Source organism: Ascaphus truei, chromosome 2 (genome assembly GCF_040206685.1).
Source record: "Ascaphus truei isolate aAscTru1 chromosome 2, aAscTru1.hap1, whole genome shotgun sequence".
Taxonomy (NCBI): Eukaryota; Metazoa; Chordata; class Amphibia; order Anura; family Ascaphidae; genus Ascaphus; species Ascaphus truei.
In genome coordinates, this window is record NC_134484.1 from 373,994,601 (window position 1) to 374,016,730 (window position 22,130).

Genomic DNA, 22,130 nt, shown 5'->3' on the forward strand with positions numbered 1-22,130 from the left:
ATTGTGGCCACATGCCAAATTGTAGTGAATGTTTCATGGATTACTATACATGATGGGTTATGTAATTCAGTTTATTTTTAACTGAGCTGAATAATTGTAATTGTGGCGTTTGCCAGCCATTGTTCACTCCATATTTCGTCCCATTTTTTAAAATCTTGTACAAGTATATACTGTAGTGGGTTTGGATTGTGTTCCTCTATGTAGAAGACTCACTGAAATCATTATAGATCATTAAGTTGGGGTATATTTTATTCATATGGTGTGCATTATATTTTCATTTTAAGTTTTCATGTGTTCTTGGTAACCACAAACCTTTTAGAGTGTTTTTATTATAAATACATTTAATCTTTTTTGTAAGACTGTTTGGGGATCATTTTCTTCTGAAAAAATAATGCCCCTCTGTCCCAAATACTATATTTTGATAATCCCGATACCAACATTTATCAACATCCATTGATCCAATACGTTCCACAAAATTGTTCCTGTGACAAATAAAACATATCTGACACAACTCACAAACAGTGAGTGCAGTTGAAAACCTCAATTGTGAAACTTTCACTTGAAATTGTTTGTTGCGTGTCTGAATGTCGCTTTAACTCGATTAGTTGCCAGTAATCTCTTCACCCAGCACAGTCAGGCGGCAAACGCCGTACTACGATTGGGAGGATTGGAAGGGATGCGGGGTTGTATGTTGTGTATAGTAACGGTGACAGACTCCTGCCAGACAGCGCATGCGCTGGTATTTCCCTAAAGTGAAATCTGTCCCCGCCCAACTTGGAACCCCGGGGAGAGCCTTGTGATGGAACGCTCAGCGTTCTAGTGCTTTGGATAAACTTGTGGCGTTCTGGCGGCTCCTTCTCCTCCGTCAGTTTATAGTCCCACCCCACTCTTCAGAGCCAGCAGCACTTCACTACTGTGCGCAGCAAGCGCGTATCACTGGGGCACCCAGGCCTCTAGGAAACTGGGCAGCGGCTTCTTCCTATGTTGAACTATCTTCAACCCCTGCTGCTGTGGGCACTTGTATTTCGCAAAACTAGTTGTAACATGTAATGGATTATCTTCTGCTAAATCGGAGCCCTTTAAAAAACAACAACAAAAAAACCCTGTCGGCACCAGAAGAGGTCAATGCCAGTGGATGACAATCCGCTCCGTCAGAATTTGTGGTCTGTATTGTTTTTCTTTCTTTCTGCTAATGGTGCTATGTCTGTATCTCTAATTGTTTTTATGTATGCAGTGCTTGATTATAACATTACAGTAAGAAATAATAAATGACATACAATGGGAACTAGTGCAACAGGTACATGACAGCATAAGGCCAGGTCCATAGTGCCTTCGCCCGTGCGGAGGCGTGCGCGGCCGTGACGTCACCCGCTTGAAGCGGATGCGTTTTTTGGCCATTGTACGCGTGCCGTCCGTGGGCGTGACTAGGGGCGTGCCAGTGACGTCACAGAGGGCGAACCGCTCACGTGACCGGCCTGTCACGCCAAGAAATCAGTTGAAACTGATTTCTTGTGACACGCGCTCCCGCTTCCGCCCGCACACCTCATGGACGCGAACACTGCCTTAAGGCAGTCTGTTCACTCGGCGTCCGCGCGGTCTGCGGTACCGTGGCCCGAGCCTAAGGTCTCGGCCATGTTACGTGCTTGCTGGCGGAAGCGCGCTGAGGCGCGCTCCCGCTCAGCACTGAGCCCCTACAGCCGTAATTAGAGCTGCTTTAGTAGGGGCTCACCTGCGCTTCCGCGCGCTTGCGGAAGCGCAGGTCTTAGGGGAATTTAAAATTCCCCCACTTGCCGGCGAGACAGGCCGGTCACGTGAACGGTTCGCCCAATGAGGGCGAACCAGCTCCGTGACGTCACTGGCCCGCCCCCGGCCAGTGACGCGCCCGACCCCGGCCCGCCCCCTGAAGGCCCGCTAACGGCGCGTGCGGTAAGCAACCGCAAGGCCAGGGAAAGCACCCGCTTTCCCTGAGCCTCAGCGAGCAAGCAGGGAGCATGGACTCAGCCTAAGGCCCGGGCCATAGAGGGGTGAGGAGAGCGGAGGCGCGCTAACGCTGAGGCTCGCCTGCTTCAGTCAGCGCGATTGCACGGACTTGCAGGCGAGCCAGCGTGCGCGAAGGGAGCCGGGGGGAGGTGGTTGGAGGCGGGGCAGTGACGTCGCTGGGCCAATCGCCCCCGCGACGCACTGACGTCAATGTCACGGCGCTGACGTCACGGTGACGTTGACGCTGCTGTGCTGTGATTGGAGGTTTTCAGCTGTCAGCGCGCTGAAAAACAGCTTGGCGCTCGGCTGTAACCTCCAACTTGTCAGCACGCCTGCGGACGCTCGCGTGAGCCCCCTCTCAAGGCATCATCATTGAGGATGCAGGGGCTCAGCGCGGAGCGTCCGCACGCCTCAGCACGGCCTGTCCGTCTATGGACTCGGCCTAAGGCTGAGTCCATGGTGACTCAGCCCGTGCGGAGGCGCACTGAGGCTGAGGGAAAGCGGGTGCTTTCCCTGGCCTTAGACCGTGCGCCGTCCGCGGTCGGGGGGGGAAAGGCTGTGACGTCACGGAGCTGGTTCGCCCTCATTGGGCGAACCGCTCACGTGACCGGCCCTGCGCGCCGGCGAGCACCAAAATCTAAATTTTTTCTAAGACACACGCTTCCGCACGCTTGCGGAAGCGTGCCCAAGCCCCTGCTAAAGCAGCTCTCCTTGCGGCTGCAGGGGCTCTCTGCCGAGCAGCAGCGCGCCACAGCATGGGTCAGCGCCTAAGCGCTGATCATGCCCGAGGCCTAAGGCAAAGGGAGACTCTGCCCCAAAGAGTTTACAATCTAAGTGAAGGGGGATATATATTATATTTTAATATATACTATTTACGCCATTGCAATAAGATAGGATACCTTGGGATATAGGGTTTTTTCCCCTCACTTTTCTAAATCTGCCGCTGTTTTTTTAACTGCATGTCACTGTATAATCGTTGACAAAGTAAGGGCATTTCTAATACCCTGGTACATGCAGGAAGTGTGATGCAAATGAATCATTGCTAATCCAAACATTGTGCTGTCACAAGGGTCAGGAGTGCATTAAAACAAAATGTAGAAGTGTTCTGGACTAACTACTTTTGGTTTCCAGCTTTGTGTTGGCAGAGGAATATGTGCTCAGGTTTTGCAGGTTAAAATTAGTAAAACATACAGGACACCTACAAGCTCTTATTGAACCCCCAAAATAACCACAACATACAATTAGTAGTTTAAATATAATTAGGGATTTTGATTTACGGTGCTTGTTTTCATTATATTTAAAAAAAAAAAAATCTGTGTTTATCAATGTTTACAATGGTGGGAAAATGGAGACATCTGAATTTGGTTTTTATCAGTGCACCTTTTCTTCTTTTCCTTGCTCCACTTGGGTTGCCTAACTGAGGTTGGATTACTACAAGTGTTCTAGTTCAGGGTTGCGCAAACCCTTCTCCCTGCGACCCCCTGCCTGCTCTCACCCCCTGCCTGCTCTACTTACCTAAAGATTAACTTTCCCAGAAAATAACTTCACCTGCTTTTAAATGTGCAAGTAAATGTTGGGATAATTTAGTGGCAATGAGGGTTGTACCATTTTTCCATCTCAATGTCACTTTCTCTCCCTGTACCTCAGACATATATCTATTTATGTAAGTCTCCTCCGCAAGCGCCGCCCGCTCAGCGCTAGTGGGGACTTAGCCTAAGATACTTTTAGTACCACTTACTAAGTACTGCTGCGTTTTTATTTACCTATCTAAATGGGTATATATATGTTGCCAGATTACTTTGCAAGACAGTTAAATGTATCTTATTTGAAGAAAATACAAGACTGTATTAGTGTCACGAACGGCAGACCTGTGAGCACGTGATTTGTATATGTGACGAGTTAATACACACGGCAATCTCTCTGGCTCACCTTTCACCTGTGCAAGATCCATCAAATGAGTAATATCTACCCTCAATCTGTCGCAATATATATCTTTACTCAATGCCACCATCAAAGAGATATCAAATATTTACTTACTTTTTAACACACCATAACGTAGTTAATGTGTGGTTGAAACTGCATCTAGCTTCAAATTGCAAGGTCGGTATAAACAGACCCAAAAGGTCGAAACAGCTGCCTCAGTACAGGCATACCCCGCATTAACGTACGCAATGGGACCGGAGCATGTATGTAAAGCGAAAATGTACTTAAAGTGAAGCACTACCTTTTCCCCACTTATCGATGCATGTACTGTACTGCAATCATCATATACGTGCATAACTGATGTAAATAACGCATTTGTAACAGGCTCTATAGTCTCCCCTCTTGCGCACAGCTTCGGTACATGTAGGGAGCCGGTATTGCTGTTCAGGACGTGCTGACAGGCGCATGCGTGAGCTGCTGTTTGCCTATTGGGCGATATGTACTTACTCGCGAGTGTACTTAAAGTGAGTGTCCTTAAACCGGGGTATGCCTGTAGTTTTACTGGCTATGCTGAAAGGCTGTGTAACATGACGGGCATATGCTTTTAAAGGTCCATGTTAAAATGGATAAGGCCGCGTCCATGGATAGTGCTTGCGGGTGGAGGCGCGCTTCCGCTCGGCACTGAGCCCCTACAGCCGCAATGAGAGTGGCTTTAGTAGGGGCTCGCCTACGCTACCGCAAGCGTGTGGAAGCGTAGGTCTTAGGGAAATTTTAAATTTTCCCACTTGCCGGAGCGCATGGCCGGTCACGTGAGCGTTTCGCCCAATGAGGGCGAACCAGCTCCTTGACGTCACTGGCCCGCCCCAGACACGCCCCCGGACGGCGCGCTGTCTAAGGCCAGGGAAAGCACCCGCTTTCCCTGAGCCTCAGCGCGCCCCCGCCAGAACCATGGCCGAGGCCTAAGAAGCAAAAAGGTGACACTGTGTGCTCATTTTCATGTCATTTCCCAGAATCCCTGGCTGCAGTGGAAGCATTGTATGCTAAGCGATAATGGGGAAATGCAGGATTGCAGAACCGTCTGAGAAATGTGAATGTGCGCACAAGTGATATTTTAATTTGTTGTTAATGAATAGACAACTGCTTAATAATCATAAGGCTATTGGATAGAGCACAGTGTTTAGACTGAGCTCAATAGTTACAAAGCCAATATAACTTAGTAATGTAGCAGATTCCCTACACAATATTGCGTAAAGCTACTTGATATACAGGACAGAGACCATGTATTTTAAAGCATGGCTAAGAGACACGCTGTAAACACTGCCTTCATACTGATCTGATGATCTAAGCCCTATTACAGTATACAGCAGGATTGAGTAAAGGAGGAGTCCATATTCAAAACCCCTATGCTATGTAGCCCTGTTTTGGATCGTTAATGAAGAGATACTGCATATGGAAGCATAATGCAAAAAATGGATCAAGTTAAACTACCCCCGGTAGGCCCATTATATCCAGTACTGGGTACCTGGGCGAGCATTTATCTCATTATATTAATAATTTCTTGCAACCCATGGTTTCTTCCCTCTCACTTACTGGACACTTCAAATGTTTTATCACTGTTTTCTGGATTTACTTGGGTACCTCACTATTTATGGGTTACACTAGATGTATCACCTTTATACACCCTTATTTCACAGCAACACAACATTTTTAGAAGCTTCCACTAGACTTTTTCCAGCATATATTCTATTCTTATTAGATAGTTTTCACTTTCTCCTAACACAATTATTTTATGTTTGATGGGTAGTTCTATCTCCAGACACTTGGGACCGCAATGGGTTCATGCATTGCGCCATCCTGTGCCAACCTATTCACGGGGTGGTGGGAACAGCCCCACGTATTTGGAGATAGGAATCCCTATTGTCACCTCATCACTTCTTATCACCGCTATGTTGATGACTTACTCATCATCTGGAATGGCTCCATCACCCAATTACACTCCGTTTTTGTTCTCTTAAACACCAATCCATATAACCTCACATTCACACAAGACCACCATTACCATCACATACACTTTCTAGATCTCTGCTTATGAGGATCTAGACATGAAAGTCCATACTGACTTTTACAGGAAACCCAATTCACGTAATACATTATTACACGCCACGAGTTGCCACAATCCTAGCCTCTTTAGAGGAATTCCATATGGACAGTTTCTTCTTTTTCAAGAGAATATATAGGTATTGTACTGTGTATTTTTGTCACATTGGAAATAGCTTTGGGCATCTTTGTTTCTTTGTTTTTTGTTTGTATATATTTAGCCACGCTCACTAGCACTCCTTTTGACACTTAATAAATATATATATATATATATATAAAGTGCTGTGTGCTGGGTGATAATGGTGAAAGGCGGGGTTGCAGACCTGTCTAAGACATGCAAATGCAATGCAATACAGTAATATTTCCATTTTCTATACGCTTTGCTGTGGAGGGTTTTTGTCACTTTTTTTTACCCACTATAACTTAACTACGTATGGTAAAACCTATCCCTTGCTTCGTTTTTTGCATAGTCGGTACAACCAACCCCACACTGAGGAGACCCATTAAAGCTGCAGTTCAGTCAATATCCTGCATGTGTGTTTTTTTTAATAAATCAGTTCTGTAGTAAGAAAAAATACTTTTAGCATTTTCTGTTTTAAAAAAAACAACTTTGAAAGACCAATTTTCTTGTATTCTATTTAAACAGCCATTTGGTAAGGCACTGCCCCTTCATGTCCTGTCACAAGCGCTGGCACACCCCTTTGTCAGCCATGCCCTCCCTCTAGCACATGTCAGTGCAGGAGTGCTCATGAATATTCATGAGCTTCCACTGACGGACTGAAGCAGAATATAAACAAATCCCTTCACTAATTATGTCACCAAATTTCGCTGATCAATACATGGAGAACGAATTGACCTGCACCTATACAGTTCTTTAGTAATTAGAGATTGCCCACATGAAACTATTGAAGTAAAAAAATAAATTAAAAAAAAAAAGACTGAACTGCAGCTTTAAGGTCGAAACGGCTGTCTGTGGGTGGGTTTACTGGCTATGCATCTTAACCCTGGCTGTGCACAAAGCTGTGACCATGCAGCAAGCTTAAGCCTATAGGGGAACCATATAAAAATCATATGGGATACCTGCGCTTAATAAAGATGAAAGTGTCCATACAGGGCAGTCCTTAAAATGTCCAAATGATGTTCCCAACCAAAAAAACGGTTTGCAGTTGATTCCGGTAGTCCCCCCCTATTAAAGGGTTAAACAAAAACACACAAATAGCGCAGTATGTCTGGAAAGACACAATCAAGACGATAAGAACACAGTGTAACTACTTACAAGATAAAACTTGTAACTTTCAGTTGAGAGGATCTGTGCTTTAACCTCTTCCCTGCTGTGATCACGAATCCCACGCGAGTCTTCTCAATCCTCTTTTTATTTAGCCTCTCCCAGATTGGTTAATGCAGGGGGGGCGCAAACTTTTTTCCCTGCGCCCCCCTGACGGCTGTCCCCTCGCTCCCGCGCCCCCCCCCCAACCCCAACTTACCCGCGCTCCGGCGTAATGACGTCACGTTGCCATAGCAACGTGACGTCACATGACCTCGCAGCGTCATTTTGACGCCGCGTTGCCATGGCGCCGCAGGAAGGAAGCCGCCGGAGCCACGGTAAGTTAGGTTTACAGAGGCCCTGCAGCTCCCCCGGCACTTAATTTAAGTGCCTTCGGGAAGCGCGCGGTGCCTCTGTAAACCCCGCGCCCCCCGTCGGCAGTGTCGCGCCCCACCTGGGGGTCGCGCCCCACAGTCGCGCACCGCTGGGTTAATGGATGGCATGATATAGGAGAGAATACAGCAAGATAGTGTGGAAAGTACAAAACAATTTATTAAAATGATAAAAAACAGCCAAATGCAGACTCACATAAGGATGCAGTAATAGTACAATATTAGGATGCCGTCCGCAGCTTGCTACGATGTCCCTTTACTTGCCGCAACTCGGACAAGGCGATATGGCTCCTCTCTGTAGCAACTCAATGCCCAGGATTCTCCTCGCCCTCCGTGGTGTGTTCCGGCGCTGGTCTCGCTGACGTCACTGCCTGTGCGCCGTCCACGCGACTGGGAACCTCCTCTGCAGACGGTGCCTCTAGAAGGAGTTGTTTTGTACTTGTTTTGTACTTTCCACACTATCTTGCTGTATTCTCTCCTATATAATGCCATCCATTAACCAATCTGGGAGAGGCTAAAGAAAAAGAGGATTGAGAAGACTCACGTGGGATTCGTGATCACAGCAGGGAAGAAGAGGTTAAAGCACAGATCCTCTCAACTGAAAGTTCCAAGTTTTATCTTGTAAGTAGTTACACTGTGTTCTTATTGTCTTGATTGTGTCTTTCCAGACATACTGCGCAATTTGTGTGTCTTTGTTTAACCCTTTAATAGGGGGGACTATCGGAATCAACTGCAAACCGTTTTTTGGTTGGGAACATCATTTGGACATTTTAAGGACTGCACTGTATGGACACTTTCATCTTTATTAAGCGCAGGTATCCCATATAGTTTTTGTATTAGTTTGTGTGTAGGTTGACGAGATAACCTGCACTGTGGGGCATCCTAGGCTGCTTTATTTGTGTTTTTGGCACAGTCACGTTTATATGTTTATGTATGTGCTCAGTATTTAATTATAGGCACAGTCTAGCACTAGCTATTTATAGGTAAGCGCTGTAGTTTTGGTGTTTTAGTTAGTTTTTTATAATATAGGGGAATCATGTTGAATGGTTTTGAAGCAAAAGGTGGCACTGGGTGCTCATTTGCATGTCATTTCCCAGAATCCCCTGCTGCAGTGGAAGTGCTGTGTGCTGGATGATAATGGTGAAAGTCGGGGTTGCAGACCTGTCTAAGACATGCAAATGAGCATACAGTAATATTTCCATATATATATGCCCTAAGGAAGGTCCCTCTACGATGACCGAAACGTTGGCGGCCCTGTGTTCACAATACACACTTTTTGGATTATATATATACAATGTTCGACAATCCTATACATTTACACGCCCGGGGCGGGTGGATTTAACCTCCGGGCGAGTAAATATTGGCCCAAGCAGCACACGTGTTTGTTTTTTTTTAAATTTCCCTGCTCGCGCTGAAAAAAATAAAAAAAAATAACTCCCCCTACCAGGCTTTGTGGGCGCACGGCTAGGCTCTATATGAGCCCGCCCCCAACGAAGAGCCATTCTTTTTTTTTTTTCCATGGAGGACACAGTAAGTATCATCTGTGCCTTACCCCCTGTCCCCAGCTCTCCCGCTGTCCGCAGTTATGGAGGTGGTAGCGGGGGTGTTCTCCTGTCCCCGGCGCTCCCCCCGTCACAGTCCCTCCGCTTCCCCCTGTCACCGTGGGGCAGGAGATGGGAGCGGGGATGTCCCTCCGGTTCCCGCTTCCCCCTGTCACCGCGTGACAGCCCGTGGGGCAGGAGATGGGAGCGGGGATGTCTCTCCGGTACCCGCTTCCCTCTGATCCCCCCCCACGTGCCCGGTGCTCCCGCTGCCTGCATGGAAGTGGTAGTGGGGGGGTTTCTTCCCCCCACCGCTGTCCTCGGCGCTCCCGCTGTCTGCGCAGGAGGAGGGGGGGAGCGGGTGGTGGTACTGGTCGCGGCCTTTCCTCTGTTCTGACCCCCCCCTCGTCTGTGTAGAGAGAGTGAGAGAGAGAGAGTGTGTGTATATGGGGGAGTGTGTGTGTATATGGGGGAGTGTGTGTGTATATGGGTGTGTGTGTGTGTGTATATGGGTGTGTGTGTGTGTGTATATGGGTGTGTGTGTGTGTGTGTATATGGGAGTGTGTGTGTGTATATGGGAGTGTGTGTGTGTGTGTGTGTGTGTGTGTGTGTGTGTGTGTGTGTGTGTATATGGGAGTGTGTGTGTGTATATGGGAGTGTGTGTGTGTATATGGGAGTGTGTGTGTATATGGGAGTGTGTGTGTATATGGGAGTGTGGGGGTGTGTGTGTATATGGGAGTGTGGGTGTGTGTGTGTATATGGGAGTGTGGGTGTGTGTGTGTATATGGGAGTGTGGGGGTGTGTGTGTATATGGGAGTGTGTGTGTGTGTATATGGGAGTGTGTGTGTGTATATGGGAGTGTGTGTGTGTATATGGGAGTGTGTGTGTGTATATGGGAGTGTGTGTGTATATGGGAGTGTGTGTGTATATGTATATGGGAGTGTGTGTGTATATGGGAGTGTGGGGGTGTGTGTGTATATGGGAGTGTGGGTGTGTGTGTGTATATGGGAGTGTGGGTGTGTGTGTGTATATGGGAGTGTGGGGGTGTGTGTGTATATGGGAGTGTGGGTGTGTGTATATGGGAGTGTGTGTGTTTATATGGGAGGGTGGGTGTGTGTGTGTATATATGGGAGTGTGTGTGTATATGGGAGTGTGTGTGTGTGTGTGTGTGTGTATATGGGAGTGTGTGTGTGTGTATGGGAGTGTGTGTGTATATATATGGGAGTGTGTGTGTATATGGGAGTGTGTGTGTGTGTGTGTGTGTGTGTGTGTGTGTGTGTGTGTGTGTGTGTGTGTGTGTGTGTGTGTGTGTGTGTGTGTGTGTGTGTGTGTGTGTGTGTGTGGATATGGGTGTGTGTGTGTGTGGATATGGGTGTGTGTGTGTGTGGATATGGGTGTGTGTGTGTGTGGATATGGGTGTGTGTGTGTGTGGATATGGGTGTGTGTGTATGTATATGGGAGTGTGTGTGGATATGGGTGTGTGTGTGGATATGGGTGTGTGTGTGGATATGGGTGTGTGTGTGTGTGTGTGTGTGTATGGCTGTGTGTGTATGGCTGTGTGTGTGTGGATATGGGTGTATGGGTGTGTATATGGGTGTGTGTGTGTGTATGTATATGGGGGGGGGGTGTGTATATGGGTGTGTGTGTGTGTGTGTGTGTGTGTGTGTGTGTGTGTGTGTGTGTGTGTGTGTGTATGGATATGGGTGTGTGTGTGGATATGGGTGTGTGTGTGTGTGTGTGTGTATGGCTGTGTGTGTGTGGATATGGGTGTGTGTGTGTGTGTGTGTATATGGGTGTGTGTGTGTGTGTGTGTGTGTGTATGTATATGGGGGTGTGTGTATATGTGTGTGTGTGTGTGTGTGTGTGTGTCTATATGGGAGTGTGTGTGTGTGTGTGTGTGTGTGTGTCTATATGGGAGTGTGTGTGTGTGTGTGTGTGTGACACCAGAGGTACCCCCCACCTAGTCAGTCAAAGTCACCCAGTCAGTCACCATCTCCTCACCCAGTTCCCCCCCCATCAGTCAGTGCCCCCCCCTATCTCCTCTCTCTGTCTCTCTCCCCTCCCTGTCTCTCTCCCCTCCCTGTCTCTCTCCCCTCCCTGTCTCTCTCCCCTCCCTGTCTCTCTCCCCTCCCTGTCTCTCCCCTCTCTGTCTCTCTCCCCTCCCTGTCTCTCTCCTCTACACTCTCCCTGTCTCTCTCCTCTACACTCTCCCTGTCTCTCTCCTCTACACTCTCCCTGTCTCTCTCCTCTACACTCTCCCTGTCTCTCTCCACTACACTCTCCCTGTCTCTCTCCTCTACACTCTCCCTGTCTCTCTCCTCTACACTCTCCCTGTCTCTCTAAACTACACTCTCCCTGTCTCTCTCCCCTACACTCTCTCTGTATCTCTCCCCTACACTCTCTCTGTCTCTCTCCCCCACACTCTCTCTGTCTCTCTCCCCCACACTCTCTCTGTGTCTCTCCCCCACACTCTCTCTGTCTCTCTCCCCCACACTCTCTCTGTCTCTCTCCCCCACACTCTCTCTGTCTCTCTCCCCCCCACACTTTCTCTGTCTCTCTCTCCCCCACACTCTCTCTGTCTCTCTCTCCCCCACACTCTCTCTGTCTCTCTCTCCCCACACTCTCTCTGTCTCTCTCTCCCCCACACTCTCTCTGTCTCTCTCTCCCCCACACTCTCTCTGTCTCTCTCTCCCCCACACTCTCTCTGTCTCTCTCTCCCCCACACTCTCTCTGTCTCTCTCTCCCCCACACTCTCTCTGTCTCTCTCTCCCCCACACTCTCTCTGTCTCTCTCTCCCCCACACTCTCTCTGTCTCTCTCTCCCCCACACTCTCTCTGTCTGTCTCTCCCCCACACTCTCTCTGTCTGTCTCTCTCCCCCACACTCTGTCTGTCTCTCTCCCCCACACTCTCTCTGTCTCTCTCTCCCCCACACTTTCTCTGTCTCTCCCCCACACTCTCTCTGTCTCTCTCTCCCCCACACTTTCTCTGTCTCTCCCCCACACTCTCTCTGTCTCTCTCTCCCCCACACTCTCTCTGTCTCTCTCTCCCCCACACTCTCTCTGTCTGTCTCTCCCCCACACTCTCTCTGTCTCTCTCTCCCCCACACTCTGTCTGTCTCTCTCCCCCACACTCTGTCTGTCTCTCTCCCCCACACTCTGTCTGTCTCTCTCCCCCACACTCTGTCTGTTTCTCTCCCCCACACTCTGTCTGTCTCTCACTCTGGATCTGGATATCTTATTTACCCTGTATATCTTAACTGCCCTATACTACACCGAAATAACTTATACTGCTTTCTTCCAGATCTGACTCAAGCTTCACACAGGAAACATCGGAACCCCCCCTAACCCAGAAGACAGGTAGGGAACACCTCCCCTCCAATGTATAAGATTGCTGGAATGAAGGTATCTGGATTGCGGATCAGGTAAGATCCCAGGTGGGATTGCTGCTTTAGATATTGTGAAGCGGGGGCGTCCAGACACTGGTTAAGGGGTTCAGGAAACTAGTCATTCACATCTGGCTTTTATTTCTAGATCACACACACACACACACACACACACACACACACACACACACACACACACACACACACACACACACACACACACACTGTAGTATAATGTAATACAATAAATTATGTCAAAAACGAATGTTGTTCTGACTAGGAATTTATTAAATGTATTTTATTTATATATTTTATTTTAAAGTGGGGGTGGGACTAGGGACGGGGTTGGGGGTGGGACTAGGTGGCGAGTAGATTTTTTGGTTGGGCGAGTAGATTTTTGGGTGATTTGTCGAACACTGTATATATATATATATATATATATATATATATATATATATATGTATGTATATATATATGTGGTAATGTTTGGGGTTTCTCAGAGCTTGTTGGGTATCTGTGTGTTTATATACTTTGACAATATGTCTGGGGTAACTTTTACTGAGGTATCTGCGTTTTGGTACAGTAATATCTTAGATACACTTTCTCCTGTTCAGTTTTCATGAGGTATATGTTTATTAACTTCTATAGCATCTGACACCCATATATATTCTCTTTGGATTCACTTACTTTTCTATGGAACTGTGTGAAAATTTCAGTGCATTTAGATTGATTTGGCAGTATGAACAGTCATTTATGCTGTGATCTAGTGATCACTTACCATTCTGGGATTGGATATATTAACATATCCTTATACAAAATATGATACTAAGATGCACTATTATTTGATTCACCTGTTCTATAGATTTCAATAATCACTATTAACCATTTGTCTCATTGTTTCTTTTATGTTTTATGTATTAAGTGTTATCAGATGTTTTTTCTCTGTTCATAATTACGGGGGAGAGGCTTAAATAGTACCTTCTCTCCTCTTTCACCACACTGCTTGAGAAAGCGCCAGAGAGGGCGTTTAACGCGTGGGAGGAGGACCCTTTTTGTTTGTGGCTTTATGTAACCCAATAAAGTGTTTTTAACCCTACTTTATTGCTGGTGAGTTCTGCATCTTTAAGGGGCGGCTTGCGCTTCTGATCATCTGTTCCTGCTTCAAATAATGGATCAGCCTAATGGCGCTTCCATCCCCTCTGAAACGGCTCAGCTTCAGGTTGGCAGCTCTTGTTCGGCTGCACGGAGGAAGCCGACAGTGACGTCGGCGGAAACTCCTGATGCACGATTTGCATTGCTTGATTTGTTAAGGGAATCTTGACAAAGCAAGCAGAGCTTGCCTCATTACTATTGTTACTATTATTAGAACTCTGTTTTTAGATTACACAACTATTTTTGACACATTTGGACACTTGTATTTCATTATGGTTTTTAGTACTTTATTATATTGTTTGTATTCACGCTTTTTCTTTTCATATCTGCGTATCATTGTTTGTCACTTATGGTTATTGAGATCTTGGATTTCATGGTTTTCCTTCTGGTGCACTTTGGGGTTGGCAAACAGTGTCAATCATCTCTCTTTTTCTTGGTGGGAAGTTCCTCTGCTCTTGGCATTCACTGTAGGGTATATAAGCATAGGTTAGTCACCTTTGTATTTGTCTTGAGTAAGGCTCGATGTAACCAAAACCTTAACGATTAATAATACTTTTTCACAAAGTCTTGTGAGTGCCCACACTTTGTGCACAAACACACACACACACACACACACACACACACACACACACATACTAAAGGGATGGAAAAATCCCTGGTGCCTAAAATATCTCCATTGTGCACAGTCATGAGTAACATGTCAATTACCGCTGCAACTGGGAACAGTACTCCCCAGCAACATAGAGCACACAAGGACACGTTGCTCACCAAACAAACAACAACAGAAAGAGCTACCTGGTGCACGGGGGAGAGAGTAGCATAGAACACACAGATAAATGATCACAAAGGATCACAAAAAGCCCCCAGTAATTGCACTCTAACTAGGTGACACTAACAATAATAGTGTCAGCTCAATAGAAGCCAAAAATAGCCAAACCCCTCAGTGGGGTCAACCGCAAAGGTCACACTAAAGTACACAAAAATAATAAAGTTTTATTAAACCAATAATAAAGTTAAAACCCGACAAAACACCATAAAAATGCGTAGATAAAATCCCCATGCGTTTGATAAAGGCAAGCAGATAGGTAGTGTATTGTGATGTTTAAATGTTTAATGCTTAGCATAAACAGCAGCAATAATGCTATACTCCGGTATACAGTCCCATATACGCTGTGTACAGGGCTGTATGAACAATAAACCAACATGCAGAGCCTATGGCAGCAGGACAGTGCTTATGGCCACCAATAGGATCAGAGCAAGTCATACATTAGGGTAAGTATACGGCCTGAAAGCATACAGTGTGCGTATGCATGTGAACAGCTGCAGCCCAGGAAAATAACCGGAGCAGACCTTGCCTCCAAACAGCACTGCGTGATCGTCAGCGTGCTGACGTCACGCTACTTTTATTGTTCATACAGCCCTGTACACAGCATATTTGGGACTGTATACCGGAGTATAGCATTATTGCTGCTGTTTATGCTAAGCATTAAACATTTAAACATCACAATACACTACCTGTCTGCTTGCCTTTATCAAACGCATGGGGATTTTATCTATGCATTTTTATGGTGTTTCGTCGGGTTTTAACTTTATTATTGGTTTAATAAAACTTTATTATTTTGTGTACTTTAGTGTGACCTTTGCGGTTGACCCCACTGAGGGGTTTGGCTATTTTTGGCTTCTATTGAGCTGACACTATTATTGTTAGTGTCACCTAGTTAGAGTGCAATTACTGGGGGCTTTTTGTGATCCTTTGTGATCATTTATCTGTGTTTTCTATGCTCCCCAGCAACATTTAAGTCAGATCTGGTGCATTGGGGGCTGACAGCACAGTGATTGAGAGGTCCGCTCCGTGAGCAGGGGAGAGGCAGAGGCCGTGCGAGGACTGGGGACTGAGCTAGTCGTTGCCCTCTTATACTCTGACTGCTCCTGCACACTGTGGCAGAGGGAGGAGGAGCTTGTGAGTCTCAGTGCGCAAAAGAGTGTATGAGTGTGTCACAGATACACGACACACTGACACAGCCCCACTGACAGGTTTGGAATTGGGGTGGCTAGAACGCTCCTCTCGTTCATAACAAAATGCTGGCTCTCGAGTATTTTCTATTTTTGTCCACCTGGAATATAAATATTATACACACACAATACCTTTTAGTTCTGTCACACTTAACTTGGGACACAGATACATAACGACGCACACATGCATATACTGTACAATGGGTAAAGAGATAACACTGTATGTCAGAGGTAGCTGTTTCAGTTCCTAAGGTTGCTCACTGTTGGCCAATTCCGAGAAAGCAGCAAACCATATCATCTCTTCTGTGTAACAAGTTTTTCCTGTTAAGTAATGTGACTGCTTTGTGTGTGTGTGTAACAGAACGCTAACTCTGCTAATAGCAAAATAAATACGTTTTTATTAATTATATAGGATATAAACATCAACACAAATAAAAAAGCGTATGACTCGACTATTGTAGTATCTACATCCACAAAAGATCATATGAGGTTGACAAGCTGCACATATGGAATAGTGTGATATAGGGAAATGTATCGTACATGAAGAGCTCAATGGTCATGTGGTGACCTGAAGATCAAGCTCCTCTGCAGACATTCACGTAAATACAGTACATGCACATCCACTCAAATGGTATATATTCAGAACACCGTAACCCTTTCTGTTAAGGGGTCAGCAAAACCCATAAGTCTCAGATATGTAGTATCTAGAGATCCTGTCAAGTGGTGATTTCTTCATGCAAATAACTCACAGCGAGTTATCTGTGTTGATGTTTATATCCTATATAATAACATTTATTTATTGTGCTATTAGTAGAGTTAGTGTGCGTCCCAGTAGGGTCTTCTCTCTTCCGTGTAATCCATATGCAAAACCCTGACAGCACCACTTTAGAAAGTTTTTTGTATCATATCGGTAGGCTGAGCAGGCATTTCGTGTTTTTCTGTGTGTGTGACAGAAGACAGAAGCACAAAAGATAAACCTTAAAATAACAAATTGTAATTGAAAAAATGAAGAGCAAAAAAACGAATATATTGCACTCATTGGCGCAGTAATGAGTCTTGAGTTTGTAGTGAGCTGCGGGGTATCACTGAAACCAGCGCAGCTCACTACAAACTCAAGACTAACAGCAGGACTCAAATCCAGACAAGCTACATGTTAAGACGCTCCCCATTGAGTGCAATATATACTTTTTTGATCTTCATTTCACTCCTTTATTCTTAAAATGTTATATTTTAAGGTGTTTGCCTTTTGCACTTCTGTCTTCTATTATATAGGTTTTCACATTTGAGACAACAGAGGTTTCCCTCCCACAAGAATCTGCATTTGATAACACCAAGAGTAATTTTAACTTTTTACTTTATTTTCTCACCACACTTTAAATACCATTGAATTTCATTCCATATATTATTTATTTGACATATCTATATAGATGCATATATTTGGGTGGACAAAAGAATAAACTACTTCTTAGGAGCCAGACAGAATTTTTAGTAAGCCAGTAATTGGATAGGCGCAGGGGAGGTGGGGTTGCATTCCGGCTACTCCCAGCCCCTCCCCACCCATCGATGGCCCTGTGTGTAACTGGCTCTCTAGCTCTGGCCCCCAGGCCTCATGCGCTCTGCTCCCCTCACTGTTGGACTGTGGTGACTTGACCTGTCAATCCCTGCTGCTGCCGTTCTCAGGTCGTCAGATCCAACTTTGATGTTGCCGGGGAGCGCTGTCGCTGGTTGCAGCAGTGATTGAGTGTGGGAGAAAGGTGGGGGCATGGGAGAGAGGTGGGAGAAGGAGAGAGGTGGGGTAGAGAGAGGGGGTCTTGCAAGGCCACCGACAGAGTGAGGGGGGGGGGGGGCACAGTGGAAACTAGTCCGGGGCCGAGGGAAAGCTGTCTGTGATCCTGCATATACCTTAGAAGAGTTTTCTGCCCAATTGTGATGTTTGTTCATAGGCATTAGTTATCACATGTTTATCACAGTCCCTCTGGATAAAGATTTCTTTAAGACAGCTCGCTTGCCGTCATCACTGGTACAGTTCCTGAGGATACGCTGCAGCTGTCCGCATGGAATGTTCCTTATTCAATTACGATGATGGACGGTTTTAGCCGCAAGGTATCCGTTGCACTCCACTGATATAAAAATAAAAAAAAATAAAAAACTTTGAGTGTATCATGCCTTAATCAGTAAAGAGAGATAAGTCTAATAAATCAATTTCTTGATTGCTCTATTACAATGTGAAAAGAAGACCCATTAATAGACTCCAAAAAGATGTCTAGTGTGGGGAGGCCTTCATCCAGCAGTTCAGAAAAAGAAAGCGACGCTTTTGAGATGACACTTCATCATGAAAGTAAAAAAAGACTAAGGAATTAGACTGGTGCAAGTTCAGTCCTCCGAGACTAGCCACACACTGAGGGGCCTATGTACTAAGGGCAGCAAATGACTTTTTTTTGCACAAGTTTGACACACATGAATCTTATTTTTAATTGGGCTAGTGTTTGCCTGTGTACTAACCTGACATTTCTCCATCTGCGCCAACATACTTCAATTTTTGGGTGCACCAACATGAACAGCACTGTGTGTACAGATATAAATGGTAGGTATTAAAAAATAAAAAACCTGTATGCCAAAAAGGAGAGAGCACGTCAACATTGTCTGACTAATATAACTTGATACATTTGACACAGAACTGATTTTCATTATATACTGTAGGCCGCAGCGGTGCGCAAACTGGGGGGCATGAGATTAATGTGGAGGGCGCGGGCTTTAGACACGCGCTTCTGATGGCACTTAAATGAAGTACCAGGGAAGCGGCGAAGGCCTCTGTATAAACCTTACTTACTGTGGTTCAGCCGCATCTGGAGACGCGTCGCCATGGCAAAGCAGCGTAAAATGACGGTGCGGGGGTCATGTGACGTCACGTAGCTATGGCAACGTGACATCGTGACGCCCAGACGCCGGGAACCATGGTAAGGAGGAGGGAGGGGGGCGCGCGGAGAGCAGGACAGCCGGCAGGGGGGCGCAGGGAAAAAAGTTTGCTCTCCGCTGCTGTAGGATAACAACATATTTTCACATTATGGCTATTATAAATAACTAATGTATATTTACTAATACTGTACTAGTTATAATCTAAAAAAATTATATGGTAAAAACATCCTATTTTCATTTATATTGCTCAATAAGGCATTTAAAAGGACGTTAGTTAATTTCAAACCACTAATTATGCATTATTTATAAAGTCACAAAGACCTTCACACATACGATACACATTTTATGAAGGTACAGTATGTACTACGTTTTTGCACACAAACTTACATAAATTCAATCTTCGTACATAGGCCCCAAGTATTCAAGAACATGTAATTAATGATACGTAGACCTAGGTTAAAATCGGTTAAGAACCTGCTTTTGGTGTTAGTGGCCCTTGAGGATTAACTTGGATCACTCTGAAGTACGTAATGAGGTGGACGGATAATTGCAACTTCTGAGTTTTCTGACTTGATAGATGTAGCAGGCTTCATTGTATATGCTATGGTGAGGTGTGTTGTGATATTCTGCACCCAGACTGCCATTGAATCCTATTTACACTCTGTTATTCTGCATTATAACATGCTATGCTGTGTAAGGCCACGTCCATACTGCGACCATGCTACACCTCTATGAGGCAGGCAATAGAGAGCACGAAGAAGCGCAACAGCGTTTTGCAGCCGCCCCCAAAAAATTAGATTTTACCGCGTGACGGCCGGGTCACGTGAGCGGTTCAGCCAATGACGGCACACCGCCCACGTGACATCACAGCCATCATCTACATCAGCTCTCCCCCTCCTCCATGCTTACCTGTAATAGAGACAGGTGGCGGGAGATGGTATGCGGCAGCAGCGGGCCCCCCGCGTTAAACAGAAGCCGGCAGAGGTATCAGCACTTGTTACACAGGCAGAGCAGGACGGCACGAGGTGAGGAGTGCGCTCTAGCAGCTGTCTCTATCTGAAGAGAGATAGCTGGGCCACCGACAGGAGGTGGGGGGGGGGGGAAAGAGAGCGGGCCCCCCAAGAGTGTGGTTCCCTGAGCTATAGGTACGCCCCTGCTGCTACATCTATAGCAGAGGTGCGCAAACTGGCGCAACAGATTTTAGGGGGGGGCGCGGCGGTTACAGAGGCCCCGCGCACTTACCCAGCAGTGCAAGATCTTTGTACACACTTTCCTGTTTGTGATCATTTGTTGCCAATATTCCCAGCAGTTTGAGCTGCAAACTGTAACAATAGATAATGTTAGCTTAGTAATATCAGGATACGTTGTAGCGGCTGCGTTACACTGACTGAAGGATTGATTTGAAACTGAAAGACAACCATTTGGTGAACCCTGGGAAACAGATGTTTGCTGATCAATCACGGGAGAACCAAACGATCGGCAGCTTAGTTAATTCGTTTTCAATAAAGGTAAACAAATGCTGCATATATTAAAACAAATGTTTTTTAATTTTTTTTAAAGCTGTTTGGATTGCCTTTTTAATGTGCAGCTACATGTATCATAGAGTTGTCAACTGAATTAGGTGGGACTGTCCTAAATTGGTAGAAAGTGTCTCAACTCAACTCAAGCTGGCTGAACGGTTTGATCCTTGGGTCTCAGTTGAATTTGTCCAGGTGGTTTAAGTTATCTATTGCTTTGTAATATTGTTTAAAAAAAACACACTGCTATTTTTGTGTATTTATAATCTTTTATTTATAAGGTAGAGATGTGTGTGTGTGTGTATGTGTGTGTGTGTGTGTGTGTGTGTATACAGGCATAAGCCGGTTTAAGGACACTCACTTTAAGTACATTCGTGAGTAAGGACATATTTTCAATCGCACCATACCCCTGTGTCCGTACGCTCACTTCGCGAGTGTGGACACTTATTCTGCCCTACAGACCACAGTAGTAGTGACGCGCTGATTCCCCTCGCCCAGTAGGCAAACGGCAGCTCGTCCTGAACGGCAATACCGGCTCCCTACCTGTACTGAAGCATCGATAAGTGAAAAAAGGTAGTGCTTCACTTTAAGTACATTTTAGCTTTACATACATGCTCTGGACCTATTGCATATGTTAATTGCGGGGGGCTATCTATTATATATATATATATATATATATATATATATATATATATATATATATATATATATATATATATATATATATATATGCAAATATAACTGTATACTCACTTGTCACTTTTTTTACTCACCATAACTTAACTCAGTATATATATATATATATATATATATATATTATAAGTGCATGCCCCATAGTATATTACAGTTTAATGCACACTCACAAACATTGAAAACCTGCCAAGGTAGGGACTAGCTGCTGGCCTGTGAAGCAGGAGATTAGATGGAACACCTCACCACCACTTGCCCCAGATCAAGACGACCTCCATCGAGTCCAATCCGGATGTATTTCTGATGTCCTGGGGCATAGCAGGGAATCCTAACCGCAGCGTCAAATGTACAAAAAACACAAGAGTCGGCAGAACAGCTGATTTTGAAAGTCCATGGTTGAGCGTAGAAAGCGACTTCCTCAGGGGCATATAGGAGCAGTCTATTGAGAGCCCACATATATACACTTCAAGCACCTGTATTGCAATTCAATCACAGGTGGAGGTTCCCAATCAATTAAAATATTTAAAGGTGCATGAATACCTAAGAACAAGGAACGTTTTAATTAGTTCCATAAAAGATTACCATAAAATTGCATGATACATATAATGGGGATGCCAGCTAGTAGATCAGCTGTTAAGCTTTGCAGCTGTATGGTCTCCACGGATCCAATTGCTGCGAGCTTTGATTCCGGGAAAACAATGTGTTAAAACTGGTAGGGAAATATGGAGATGTATCGGCTTCAAATGGAACCTAAAACTAAACTAAGATGTGCATGCTCCATAGCACATGTATTTAATAAAAGTGATAGATACAGAGAAAGGGTAAGAAACACTCAATATATAAAATATTAAGAAAAAACATATTAACGTTACCACTTGCGAGTCCCATGAACAAAGTTCTGCTCAATTATTATGGTTATTAATAATATATCTTTAGGTATTATTTGTTTTGTATTTAATTTCATAATATTATTGTTATTATTTTTCTTATTTGAGCATTTTAATCGATGTTGATCTCTGTACTTTAGTGCCGACGGTTATTCTTACACAAACCAGTGGCAATCGCCAAAAAGACCCAGGTACATGCTGGGTACATGCTGGGTACATGCTGGGTACATGCTGGGTCGTGTTTAAGGCATTTCTGCATTGACTAATGGCCCATCAGATAAACAGCGGGGGTCCCTGGCAGTCCTATTCAAACTGAATGGGACTGCCAGGGACCCCTGCTGTGTTAATCCCATGGATCATTAGTCAATGCAGAAA

At 45.3% G+C, this 22,130-nt stretch overlaps 1 protein-coding gene across 4 annotated transcripts in view; it reads left to right on the top strand.

The window, feature by feature from the left end:
* Window positions 1-755: 755 nt before the first annotated feature.
* NOD1 (nucleotide binding oligomerization domain containing 1) overlaps window positions 756-22,130 on the top strand; it is a 77,330-nt gene continuing 55,955 nt past the window's right edge. For 3 of the 4 annotated variants that reach the window (XM_075587066.1, XM_075587068.1, XM_075587069.1), the window contains exon 1: window positions 756-1,163. The gene's annotated coding sequence lies outside the window, so the exon portion shown is untranslated. Of the gene's footprint in view, window positions 1,164-12,498; window positions 12,555-22,130 lie in introns of all 4 variants that reach the window. The other variant, XM_075587067.1, reaches the window with a different exon arrangement.